This window comes from Rhinopithecus roxellana, chromosome 3, assembly GCF_007565055.1.
Source record: "Rhinopithecus roxellana isolate Shanxi Qingling chromosome 3, ASM756505v1, whole genome shotgun sequence".
Taxonomy (NCBI): domain Eukaryota; kingdom Metazoa; phylum Chordata; class Mammalia; order Primates; family Cercopithecidae; genus Rhinopithecus; species Rhinopithecus roxellana.
The window spans coordinates 172,069,850-172,081,744 of NC_044551.1; the positions used below are offsets into that span (position 1 = coordinate 172,069,850).

At 42.8% G+C, this 11,895-nt stretch overlaps 1 long non-coding RNA gene across 1 annotated transcript; it reads right to left on the minus strand.

The window, feature by feature from the left end:
• Positions 1-10,789: 10,789 nt before the first annotated feature.
• LOC115896399 lies at positions 10,790-11,405 on the minus strand. The gene is made up of 2 exons (XR_004056254.1): positions 11,330-11,405; positions 10,790-10,988 (listed from the first exon to the last, which is right to left on the minus strand). It is a non-coding gene; the product is annotated as an uncharacterized LOC115896399 (long non-coding RNA).
• Positions 11,406-11,895: the final 490 nt, after the last annotated feature.

Consider the following 11,895-nt stretch of genomic DNA (forward strand, 5'->3'; position numbering starts at 1 on the left):
ACCAGTCAGCCTGAGTCTCAGTGTCCCATCTGCACAAAGGGAGTGATGGCCCACATCGCCAGCTTGAATCCCCGTGAAAGCACCTTGCAAATAGTCCAAGCAGGCTCAGGCAGGTGGCGCTGCAGTTTGGTGTGGCATGAACTATGATGTCTCTGGCGTGTTATCCGACCAGTTGCAGGGCAGCTGTCTGCAGAGAGCAGCCGGACGTAGCACAAAGAGCCAGGCTGTCCTGGGTTCAAAGCCTGAACCTCCCACTTAGGAGCTACACGTTCCTCCTCCATGATGATCACCTGTCCTGCCTCCCAGGATTGTTGGAAGTGTCAAGGGGACATATAGACAGCCTGGTACACTGTTCTGTGAGTGGTGATAGCTGTGTTCATAGTACAGTTGTTACTCCAAGCACGCCAGGAGTCCAGATGTGAATCGAACAGGACAGACCCCATACTCTGAATGAAAGCCCATCTTTCTGGGTAAAGGATGCATTTGGCCAGCAGCCAAGGGCCCTGGGAAGTCTTTGTGCAGCCCGGCCCTTCCCTCCTTCAGTTCAGCATGGGATGGGTACAGCTTCACGGAGGTTCATGTTTCACTGTTAATTATCCCCCAGGCTCTTTTATCAGCCTGTCTCTCATTCCCACCACAAGGCTGTCAGCCAGACAGTTGGAACAGAATCTCATCTGGAGTGTGTTTGCTCTTCTCCCCCATCGCTGGCAGAGATCTGGGTTCAGCTCTGCATTAGGACAAGTTGTAAGTAAACACACATTTGCTCAAATGTGGCCCTCCTCCCATTCTGTAGCCTTATCTTGGATTTGGGCAGCTTGAAATCAGGGAGCCAGAGTGTTTGGAAAAGACCTAAAAGTCATTTAATTCAGCCTACCCACTTTACAGAAGAGTAAATGGAAAATTGGAGGTTACATTGCTCATGTTTATATGAACTGCTGAGGATACAGAAAGAGCTGGAAATCAGGTCTTCCAACTGTTAGTCCAAAACTTTTCCCACAAAAACCTGGCGCTTCATTCCATTGACACGTATTGAACATCTGCTAGTATATTCCAGGCCCTATTCTAGGCACTATAAAAGCAGAGTTGAATAAGAAACAATCTCTGCCCTTGAAATGCCTAGTTTCCATTCATTCATCCATCCATTTGTACATTCATGTTTCTGTCCATGCAATCACCAATATGGTGTTTGTCTTATCTGTTCATCTCACTACCCATCCATCCCCCTATTCATCCCTTACTCATTTTTCCATCTGTCTCCTCTCTCCATCCATCCATGAATACATCTGTTTATCTCTTTATTCATCCAGCCATCAATGTGTCTGTAAGGCCCCAAATCCTAGGCTGTGCTGGGATGGAGATAAGTATGAAACAATCTTTGCTGTTTAGGCTTTTACATCTAGTGGGGACAGATGCAGAAATCTGCCTCAAAGGATGTATAAAAGGCTCTCGTACACAAAAAAGAACTTGCAATTCTGCCTCTTATTTCTGTGAAGGCTTCATTCTAAGGGTTAAACTAGTGCTGCATCTGGGTGGGAGTTTCCCAGTGGGGAAGATGGGGAAGAACCTTCTAGGCTGAGGTAACAACAGGAGCAAAGGCGTGAGGGTGTCCGGTGGGTGTAGGAGGAAGAGGAGTTTTGTGCCATTTCATGACTCCTTCGAGGAGCAAACTGGTCAGTTATAGTCAAGAGGGGTTGGCAAAGCCTATTTGGAGAGGACCTTGAATCCCAGAGCCAGAATGCCACACTGTGGGCGTTTGGGAGGCACTGTAGGGTTTTCAGCAGGAAGTGACATAGGTAGGTGAGCATTTCCCAGAGAGGCCACTCCAGGCAGTAGGATTAGAGACAGAGGAACTCAGGTGTGAGGAGTGTTTAGAGCCTGTTCTGACAGCCTTAGGACAGTTGACATCCTGCCTGAATCAAGGTGTCCATAGCAGAGATGGGGCCTGCAGGGTGAGGTTTGAGCGACATGTGGAGAAAGTTAGTAGAACTTGAATGGTGATGTCAGAGATGTCTGACTGGGGCTGGAGGGATGGAGGGAGGAAGCATAGATGACAATGCCATTTGCTTAGCTGAAGACCACAGGAGAAAGAGGGTTGTAGGGGATGCTGGAACAGTAATGCATTCAGTTTTAGACGAGCTGCATTCGAGGTGTCTGTGGGATCGCTGGGGAGACATTTAGGACGCAGTTAATTATAGGATCTGGAGCTTGTGAGAGGTGGGGCTGGGGGGAGCCAGTAAGACATCTGGAGTGTAGAGAGTGCGGATTGCATGCAGAGCAGAGCAAGCAGTGGCAAAGCTGGAGTGGAGGCCCGGCATGGACCTTCTGGACCGCAGCAGGCTGTCCCAGGGAGGGAGGAGAGAGGAGTGTGTGAATTTTGACAATTGTGCTGTGGTTATGTACACTGTTGACATTAGAGGGATCTGAGGGAAGGGTATTTGGAAATAATGTGTGTTGTCTTTGCAACACTTCTGTAAGTGTAAGATTATTTCAAAATAAAAGTAAAAAAAACCAGAAGTGATTGTACTGGGTGCAGCAGTGCCTCCTTTACTCGTGTTGTTTTTCAATGCCTTTTTTGATGTACATATTGACATACAATAAACTACACATAAGTGTATGATAAGCATACGATGGTTTGGTAAGTTTTTACATACGTATTTTCTTATGAAACTCATCACTGCAGTCAGGGTAGTGAATACACCTGTCACCCACAGACAATTCCTCTTGTCTCCTTGTCATTCCTTTCTGTGCCTGCACCTCTCCCTGCAATAGACAACTGCTATCTGCTTTGCGTCACTGTAGGTTAGTTTGGCTAGAGTTTCATGTAAATGGAATCATATAGCATGTACTGTTTTTTAAATTATTACTTTAAAAATTGAGGTAAAATATATATTTAGTTTACCATCTTTACCATTTTAAAGTGTCTAGTTCAGTGGTAATAAATAGATTTATAAGGCCGGGCACGATGGCTCATGCCTGTAATCCCAGCACTTAGGGAGGCCAAGATGGGCAGATCACCTGAGATCAGGAGTTTGAGACCAGCATCAACATGGTGAAACCTCGTCTCTACTAAAAATACAAAAATTAGCCAGGTGTGGTGGAGTGTGCCTGTAATCCCAGCTACTCAAGAGGCTGAGGCAGGAGAATCGCTTGAACCTGGGAGGTGGAGGTTGCAGTGAGCCGAGATCGCGCCACTGTACCCCAGCCTGGGTAACAGACCAAGGCTCCGTCTCAAAAAAATTTTTTTTAAATTATAAAAATAAAATAAAGACAGTTATAGGTATATTTTCTCCCATCATCACCTCTCTTCCTTCCCCTCCCCGGCCTCTGGTAACAACCAATCTACTCTCTGTCTTCATGAGATCCACCTTTTTAGCTCCTGCATGTGAGTGAGAACATGCAATATTTATCTGTCTGTGTTTGGCTTATTTCACTTAACATAATGACCTCTAATTTCATATATATATGTTGCTGCAAATGATAGGATTTCATTCTTTTTCATGGCTGAATATTACTCTGTAGTGTATTTTTGGTGGAATCTTTAAATTTTTTCTAGGTGTAAGATCATGTCCTTTGCAGACAAGGCTAATTTGATACCTTCCTTTCAGATTTGGATGCCTTTTACTTCTTTTTCTTGCCTAATTGCTGTGACCCAGCATGTACTCTTTTGTCTTGCTTCAGTCAGTCAGCATAATTGTTCTGAGATTCATCCATGTTGTTTCTTGCTAAAGTAGTTCATTTTTATTTCTGCAAAGTATTCCATTGAATGGATACATCATAATTTGTTTATCCATTTAGCTGTTGGTGGCCATTTGTTTCCAATTTGGGGCTGTTACAAACAGCTTCTATGAACATTTGTGTATAAGTCTTTGTATGGATATGTATTTCCTTTTCTCCTGGGCAAACACCTAGGGGTGTGATGGCTACAACATACGGTAAGTGTATGTTTATCTTTACCACCATGAGAGTGCCATTTCCCCCACACCTTCACCAACACTTGTTATAGCCAATCTTTTCATTGAAGCCATCCTGATGGGCATGTAATGGTATCTCACTGTGGTTTTAATTTGCATTTTTCTAATGACTTACATTGTAGAGCATTTCTTCATGTGCTTATTTGCCATCTGTATGTCTTCTTTGGTGAAATGCCTATTAAAATATTTTCACTGTTTTTTAAAATTAGCTTGTCTTCTTATTGTTGAGTTTTGAGAGTTCTTTGTTTATTCTGAATATAAATGCTTAATAGATACATTCTTCACGAATATTTTCTCCCTGTCTGTGGCTTGTCATTTTATTTTTTAAAAAGTGTCTTTCAAGGTGCAGAAGTATTTAATTTTGATGAAGTCGAATTTATTGAGATCCAGAATGCACAAGGAACTCATGTACAAGAACTTTGTTCTTTTATGGATCATGCTTTTGGTGTCAGATATAAAAAAATCTTTGATATGATATTCAAGGCCAAATTTTTTTTCTATGTTTTCTGCCAGAAGTTTTATAGTTTTAGGCTTTACATTTAGGTCTATGATCCCCATTTTTTAGTTTTTTTTGTTTGTTTGTTTGTTTGTTTGTTTTTTTTGAGATGGAGTCTTGGTCTGTCGCCCAGGCTGGAGTGCAGTGGCGCGATCTCAGCTCACTGCAAGCTCCACCTCCTAGGTTCACGCCATTCTCCTGCCTCAGCCTCCCAAGTAGCTGGGACTACAGGCGCCCGCCACCACGCCCGGCTAATTTTTTGTATTTTTTTTAGTAGAGACGGGATTTCACCATGTTAGCCAGGATGGTTCTCGATCTCCTGACCTCGTGTTCTGCCCGCCTTGGCCTCCCAAAGTGCTGGAATTACAGGCGTGAGCCACCGCGGCCGGCCTAGTTAATTTTTTATAGATGATTGCAAGTGTGTATCCAAGTTTGTCTTTGTGCATATGGATATCCAGTTGTCCTAACACCATTTGTTGAGAAGGCTGTCTTTTGTCTACTGCATTTCCTTTGCAATCTTGTCAAAAATTCAAATATGTATGGGTTTGTTTTTTGACCCTTTCTTCTGTTTCACTGATCTATGTGGCTATTTTGATGCTGATACCATGCTGCCTTGGTTAATGTAACTTTATGATTCTTGAAATCTGGTAGTCCTAACCCTTCAACTTTGTTCTTCGTTTTCAGAGGGGTGTGTGTGTGTACGTGTGTGTGTGTGTGTGTGTGTGAATTCTAGCTTCTTTGCATCTCCCTATGACCTTTATAATTAGCTTGCCAATTTGTACAGAAAAGCTTCCTGATACTTTAACTGGGGTTGTGTTGAATATATGCAACAATTTGGGGAGAACTGATACGTTAATAATATTGACTCTTCTTTTAAAAGTTGATTTATAATATTTGTACATATTTATGGGGTTCGTGTGATATTTTTGATAGGTACAGGAAGCAGAGAAATTCCTGGCAGAAAAGGGCAGGCTCCCTGGCAAGGGCCCCACCCTCAAGCCTGGAATCATGGCCCAAAGTGAGAACTTTACATCCCCGTTTTCCTGCTTGAATGTTGCCTTTTCCAAAACCACCCGTGGCCCACCCTGTATCCATAAAAACCCCAGGCTTCACTGGCAGAGAGCAGAGAAAGGGAGAAGAGAAGAAGCAGCTGCACATCAGAGAGAAGCAGTTTGACTTCAGAAGGACAGCTTGATGGTGGGACTTTGGAGAAAAATGCCTTCCTGCTCCATCCCCTTTCCAGCTCCCCTTCCCACGGACAGCCACTTCCATTGGCAATAAAATCCTCCATATTCACTGCCCTTCAATTTGTGCAACCTGATTTTTCCTGGATGTTGAATAAGGGCTCAGGTGCTGTGGGTGTGAACACTAAATGCTGTCACACTGACGCTGTGCCCTCACTGGTGGAGAGCAACCACTTGATATGAAAAGGCAGAGGGCCCACTGAGCTGTTTAACACTTAAGCTGTCTGTGGATGGCAAAGCTAAAAGAGCACACTGTAACACACGCCCTCTGGGGCTTCAGGGACCACAAGTACTCCCCACTTGATGCTGCCTTGGGCCTGCACGGTGTTTTTCTCCTGCTGGCACCCAGAAGCACTCACCTTGGCTCCTGCACGTGATCACCTGCATGCTGCCCCTCCATGAGGGGTGGAGAGCTGCAGGCTGAGTAAGTGAGGCACCCCTGTCATGAGGCCTGCAAAGGGGTTAGGGAAAATTTCCTGTTTCATTTTGTTATATGCATAGACTGTTTAATGATCAAACGAGGGTATTTGGGGTATCCATCCCCTCGAGTATTTATCATTTCTATGGCTTGGGAACATTTCAAGTCCTCTCTTCAAGCTATTTTGAAATATAAAACACATTGGTAACTGTAGTCACCCTACTCTGCTATCAAACATTAGAACTTCTTCCTTCTATAAAACTATATGTTTGTACCCATTAACCAACCTCTCTTTATCCCCCCTGCACTACACATACCCGTCCTAGTCTCTAGTATCTATCATTCTATTCTCTACCTCCATGAGATTAACTATTTTAGCTCTTACATTTGAATGAGAATATGTGATATTTGTCTTTCTGTGCCTGGCTTATTTCACTTAACAAAATGACCTTCAATTCTATCCATGTTGCTGCAAATGATATGATTTCATTTTTTATGACCAGATAGTATTCCATTGTGTATATATACCACATTTTCTTTATTCGTTTGTCCACTGATGGATACTTAGGTTAATTCTATATCTTTGCTATTGTAAATAGTGCTTCACTAAGCATGGAGTGCAGGTATCCTTTTGATATACTGATTTCTTTTCCTTTGGATAAATACCCAGTAGTGGGATTGCTAGACTGTATGGCATTTCTGTTTTTAGTTTTTTGAGAAATCCCCATACACTTTTCCATAGTGGCTGCTCTATTTTATGTTCCCACCAACGGTGTATAAAAAGTTCCCTTTTCTCTACATCCTCACCGTCATCTGTTACTTTTTGTCATTTAGTAATAGCCATTCTAACTGGGCTAGGAGAATATCTGATTGTGGTTTTGATTTGCATTTCCCTAATGATTAGTTATGTTGAGTGTTTTTTAATATACCTGTTGACCATTTGTAAATGTCTATTTACGTCCTTTGTCCACTTGTTAATGGAATTTTTTATTTTTTTACTGTTGAGTTGTTTGAGTTCCTTGTACATTCTGGATATTCGTCTCTTGTCAGATGGACAGTTTGCATATATTTTAATCCCATTCTGTGGGTTGTCTCTTCACTTTGTTGGTTGTTTTCTGTGCAGAAGCTTTTTAGTTTAATATAGTCCCATTTGTCTATTTTTATTTTTGTTGCCTATGCTTTTGAGATCTTAGGCACAAAAATCTCTGTCTAGACCAATATCCTGAAGTGTTTCCCCTATATGTTTTCTTCTAGCAGTTTTATAGTTTGGGGTCTTATGTTTAAGTCTTTAATCCATCTTGAGTTGATTTTTGTATATGGTGAGAGATGGGGTCCAGTTTCATTCTTCTGCATATGGATATCCAGTTTTCCCAGCACCAGTTATTGAATAGGGTGTCCTTTTCCCAGTGTATGTTCTTAGCATCTTTGTCAAAAATCAGTTGGCTGTAAATACTTGGATTTATTTCTGGGTTCTGTATCCTGCTGTGATAATTCTTAACCAATAACAAGGTACATCTCCAGGTTTATGGTTGTCTTTTTTAATACTTTAAATATATTGCTCCATTGTTTGTCTTCTTTGCTTGCATTGCTTCTGATGCAAACTTTGTGTTATCTTCATCTTTATCCTACTCTATATGTGACATTTTCCCCTCTATTTTAAGATTTTCATTATTACTGGTTTTGTTTTGTTTTGTTTTGTTTTTTGAGACGGAGTCTCGCTCTGTCGCCCAGGCTGGAGTGCAGTGGCCGGATCTCAGCTCACTGCAAGCTCCGCCTCCCGGGTTTACGCCATTCTCCTGCCTCAGCTTCCCGAGTAGCTGGGGCTACAGGCGCCCGCCACCTCGCCCAGCTAGTTTTTTGTATTTTTTTAGTAGAGACAGGGTTTCACCGTGTTAGCCAGGATGGTCTCGATCTCCTGACCTCGTGATCCGCCCGTCTCGGCCTCCCAAAGTGCTGGGATTACAGGCTTGAGCCACCGCGCCCGGCTATTACTGGTTTTGAACAATTTTATTATGATGTGTCTTGGTGTAGTTTTATTGATGTTTCTTGTTCTTGGAGTTTATTGAGCTTCTTGGATCTATGGGTTTATAGTTTCATCAAATCTAGAAAATTTAGGATGTTATTTCTTCAAATATTTTTCTGTGTATTCTTTTCTTCAGAAACTTCAATTGCATGTATATTAGGTTGTTTGAAGTTGTTCCATGGTTTACTGGCATTCCTTACATTTTTTAAACCATTTTTCCTTTCTGTGATTTGTTTTGGATAGTTTCTATTGCTGTGTCTTTAAGTTCATTAATATTTTCTCCTGCAATGACTAATCTGCTGTTAATCCTATCTAGTATATTTTCCATTTCGAACATTGTAGTTTTCATCTCTAAAAATTCAGTTTGGGTCTATAAAAATATATCTTCCATGCGTCTGGTTAACTTTTTTAAAATATGGAATATTTTCAAAATATTGTAATAATATAATACAATATGCTAAAATATAGTAATGTGATGTCCTTTGCTCATTCTGATATTCATGTTAGTTCTAGATTGGTTATGATTGATTTTTGCCTTATTATGGGTTATGTTTTCCTCCTCTTTTTTATGCCTATTAGTCTCTTATTGGATGTCATGCATTGTGAATTTTTCCTTGTGTTGCTAGCTATTTTAGTATTCCTAAAAATGTTCCTGAGCTTTGTTTTAAAAAGCAGTTAAATCATTTGAAAACAGTTTATTTTTCGTGTCTTGCTTTGAAGATGACTTGTACAAGACCATAGCTATATGTAGTGTCAGGCTAGTTATCCCTCACTATGAAGGCAAGCCTCTGAGTACTCTCCTGAATGCCCTGTGGATCTTGAGGCTTTACAATCTGGCTGGTAGGAACAGGCACTATTCCTGGCCCTCAGAACCTGAAGCTGTTCCCTCAAATGCCCTTGAATGTTTTTTTCCCTGCCCTTGGATAATGCATGTACTGCTCAGTGCTTTGCTGAATACTCTGGGGAACTTGTCAGAGAGCTCCAGAGTTCTCTGTGTAGCTGGATACTCTTTAGAATCTGCCCTGCACACCGCAGACACCTTAGTATCTACAAAGTTCTGTCCCCCAACTCAGATTTGGCAGACCTCTGCCTTGCTTTCCTCTCCCTCCCTGCCCTACCGCCTGGACACTCCAGGCAGCGAGGCAGGGCAGCTGTAGGCTCACTTTGTTTGTTTTCTGTCTCACAGGGATTATTATAATTTGTTGCCTGATGACCACTGGCCTGAAAACCTGAAAACTGTTGTTTCATGTTTTGTTTTTGTTTTTGTTTTTGTTTTCCTGGCTTTTTGGTTATGTCAGGTAAGAGAGTAAATCCATACCCTGTGAAACCATCTTGCTAGAAGTAGAAGTGTTGCCTTTTTAATGTATTATTTTTCCTTCAAAACCCACATTAGAAGGAACCTTCCTCTGTAACAACAACCGACAACTTGACAAAGTGTGTTCCCATTGTCCTGTGGTTGCTCTGCTTTTCAAAGTAAGCCTGCGGGTGGGTGTCATGTCATCCCCATTTTACAGATAAGGGGACAGAACCTCAGAGGTGAAGAGACTTGTCCAAGGTCACACAGCCTATAAAGGCAGAGCCAGGATTGAACCCACATCCCCATTATACTTGTAGTTCCCACAGGGGAAACAGAACCACATGAAGGGTTGGCATTACTATGTATTTTTTGGGAGAGGCCAATAAAGGTGGGCTCAGAGAGTAATATTTCAAGGCCTACAGGGCTAATGAGCCCTAGGAGTTTGTGGAGAGTCAGAGATCTCCATGAGTTGTTTTCCTAATGCCCTGCCCCCATACCCAACCCCTTCAGATAAAGGAGTGTGCCTTCTACCTCATGCACCCTTCTGGACAGGAGAGTTGGGCTTTTTGCCAGAGCTGTAGACCTGGGGGTCTGGAACTTGGTTTGGCTTTATGGGCATTCATGAAAACTGGAGAAGAGGGATTAGGGAAGAGGTAATGGATAAGGAGTACTGGTTGCTCAAGTTGGGGAGGTCAGGGAGGTGAGGGGAGGGAGAAGGGAGTACCAGAAAGCCAGTGGGTAGGCTTGCAGGAGCTGTGGGTGGATGGCGTGGCCCCAGGGGACAGGAGCTAGGTCCAGCCGGTTCCCACTATCTTCTGGCTTGTAGGATTATCTCTGCTCCTCCCCCTTTCTCTGAGTGAGAAAGGTGGGAAATAAAATAATGAAGCCGTGAGTAGGTGAGGTGTTAGGGAGACAGCTTGCCAGGGTGGGCAGCACAGATGACTGGTGGGTGGGGAGGGAGGTGGTGGGAGATTAATGTGCAGATCCTCAGATCTCCGAGAAACAGGGTGGAGGGGAGTCAGTCTGGTGTGCAGAGTTGCAGGTGGGGGCACTAGTGGGTGATACCCGAGGCACAGGTGTTTCCTGGGAAGAAGGTGATGTGGTCTTTTCTTGGCTATGGAGGAGATTTTGAAATGTGCTTGGGTAATTTATTTTTAGTGAAATTTCCTTCTGACTGGGTTATTTAAAGTGTAGAATAGAATGGAACATAATAGCTACCATTTATTAAGTATCTACTGTATGCTAGGAATGCATTTCATGTGCATCAACCCACTTCATATCACATTTACCCTGTGAGGTAGGTTCTGTTACTAATTCCATTTACAGGCGAGGAGTCTGTGTCTCAGGGATATGGTGGCTAGTTCAAGCCCCCGCTGCATTTTATTTTATTTTATTTATTTGAGATGAGAACGATGTTCATGAGGGCGTCAGAGCCTGCTTCAGTGGAAATCATCCAGTAGTTTTTATGGTTTTGTTTCTTCCCAGGGCCTGCTCTTCCACTTGGCAAATTCAGAACTGGAACGTGAGGTGGGATGGGGGCTTGGGAAAGAAAACAACGATTAAAGACACAGTGGATGCTCAAGAGAAAAGGAAACTTAATTGTACATTTTCATAATAACCCTGTTTGATAACCATTGAGAGAACTCCAAATATTTTGTCCATCTAAGAGCAACCCTCTGTCTTCAGGGAAACAGGAGCTGCATCCCCAGCACTGCCTCCCTGCCTGGGGTTGGGCATTTGACCCTAGCTGTGCCAATCATAGCATTCCACCTCCACAGCAATAGTAATTGGTCCAGGAATGAGCACATGACTCAAACCAGGCCAATCACATCCTTTTCTGAGATTTTGTATTTAAAATTGGAGCTCATAACCCTATTTACCCCTTTAGCAAAGGGTAATGGTAGGTCTTCCCAGATCATCTGACAGACACATTCTTAACCTTGTGGAGACACTGACTTGAACAAATTAAACAGATATGCCAATAAAGTAAAGAAAGGATGGGCAGTTTCTCTTTCTCCCTTCCAAAAGCTCTGATTTCTGTTTAGAGAGCTATGTAGTTCTAGAAACATCGACTCTCCCTGTCCCCGTGACACCAGAGAGGACCACCTGGCCTGGACTGGGCTCTCAGCACATCCCATTTCCCCACTGCAGAAACTGCCCAAGATTGGCAGTTACCCAGGCTAGTCCAATCAGAGTGAATTAAAGACTTGTACTGAATGCTGAAGTGCAGTGTCTCTTTCCTGTTGGATGAGAACCAGGAAGCATGCAGCTAACCAGTGAGCTTCAGTTTTGGGACCAGCAAGCAAGCCAGTCTTGGAATAAGTTTGATTCTTTTTTTTTTTTTTTTTTAAATGAAGTGTATGTATGCATGTATGTATTGAGATGGAGTTTCACTCGGTCACCCAGGCTGCAGGGCAATGGTGAGATCTTGGCTCACTGCAAACTC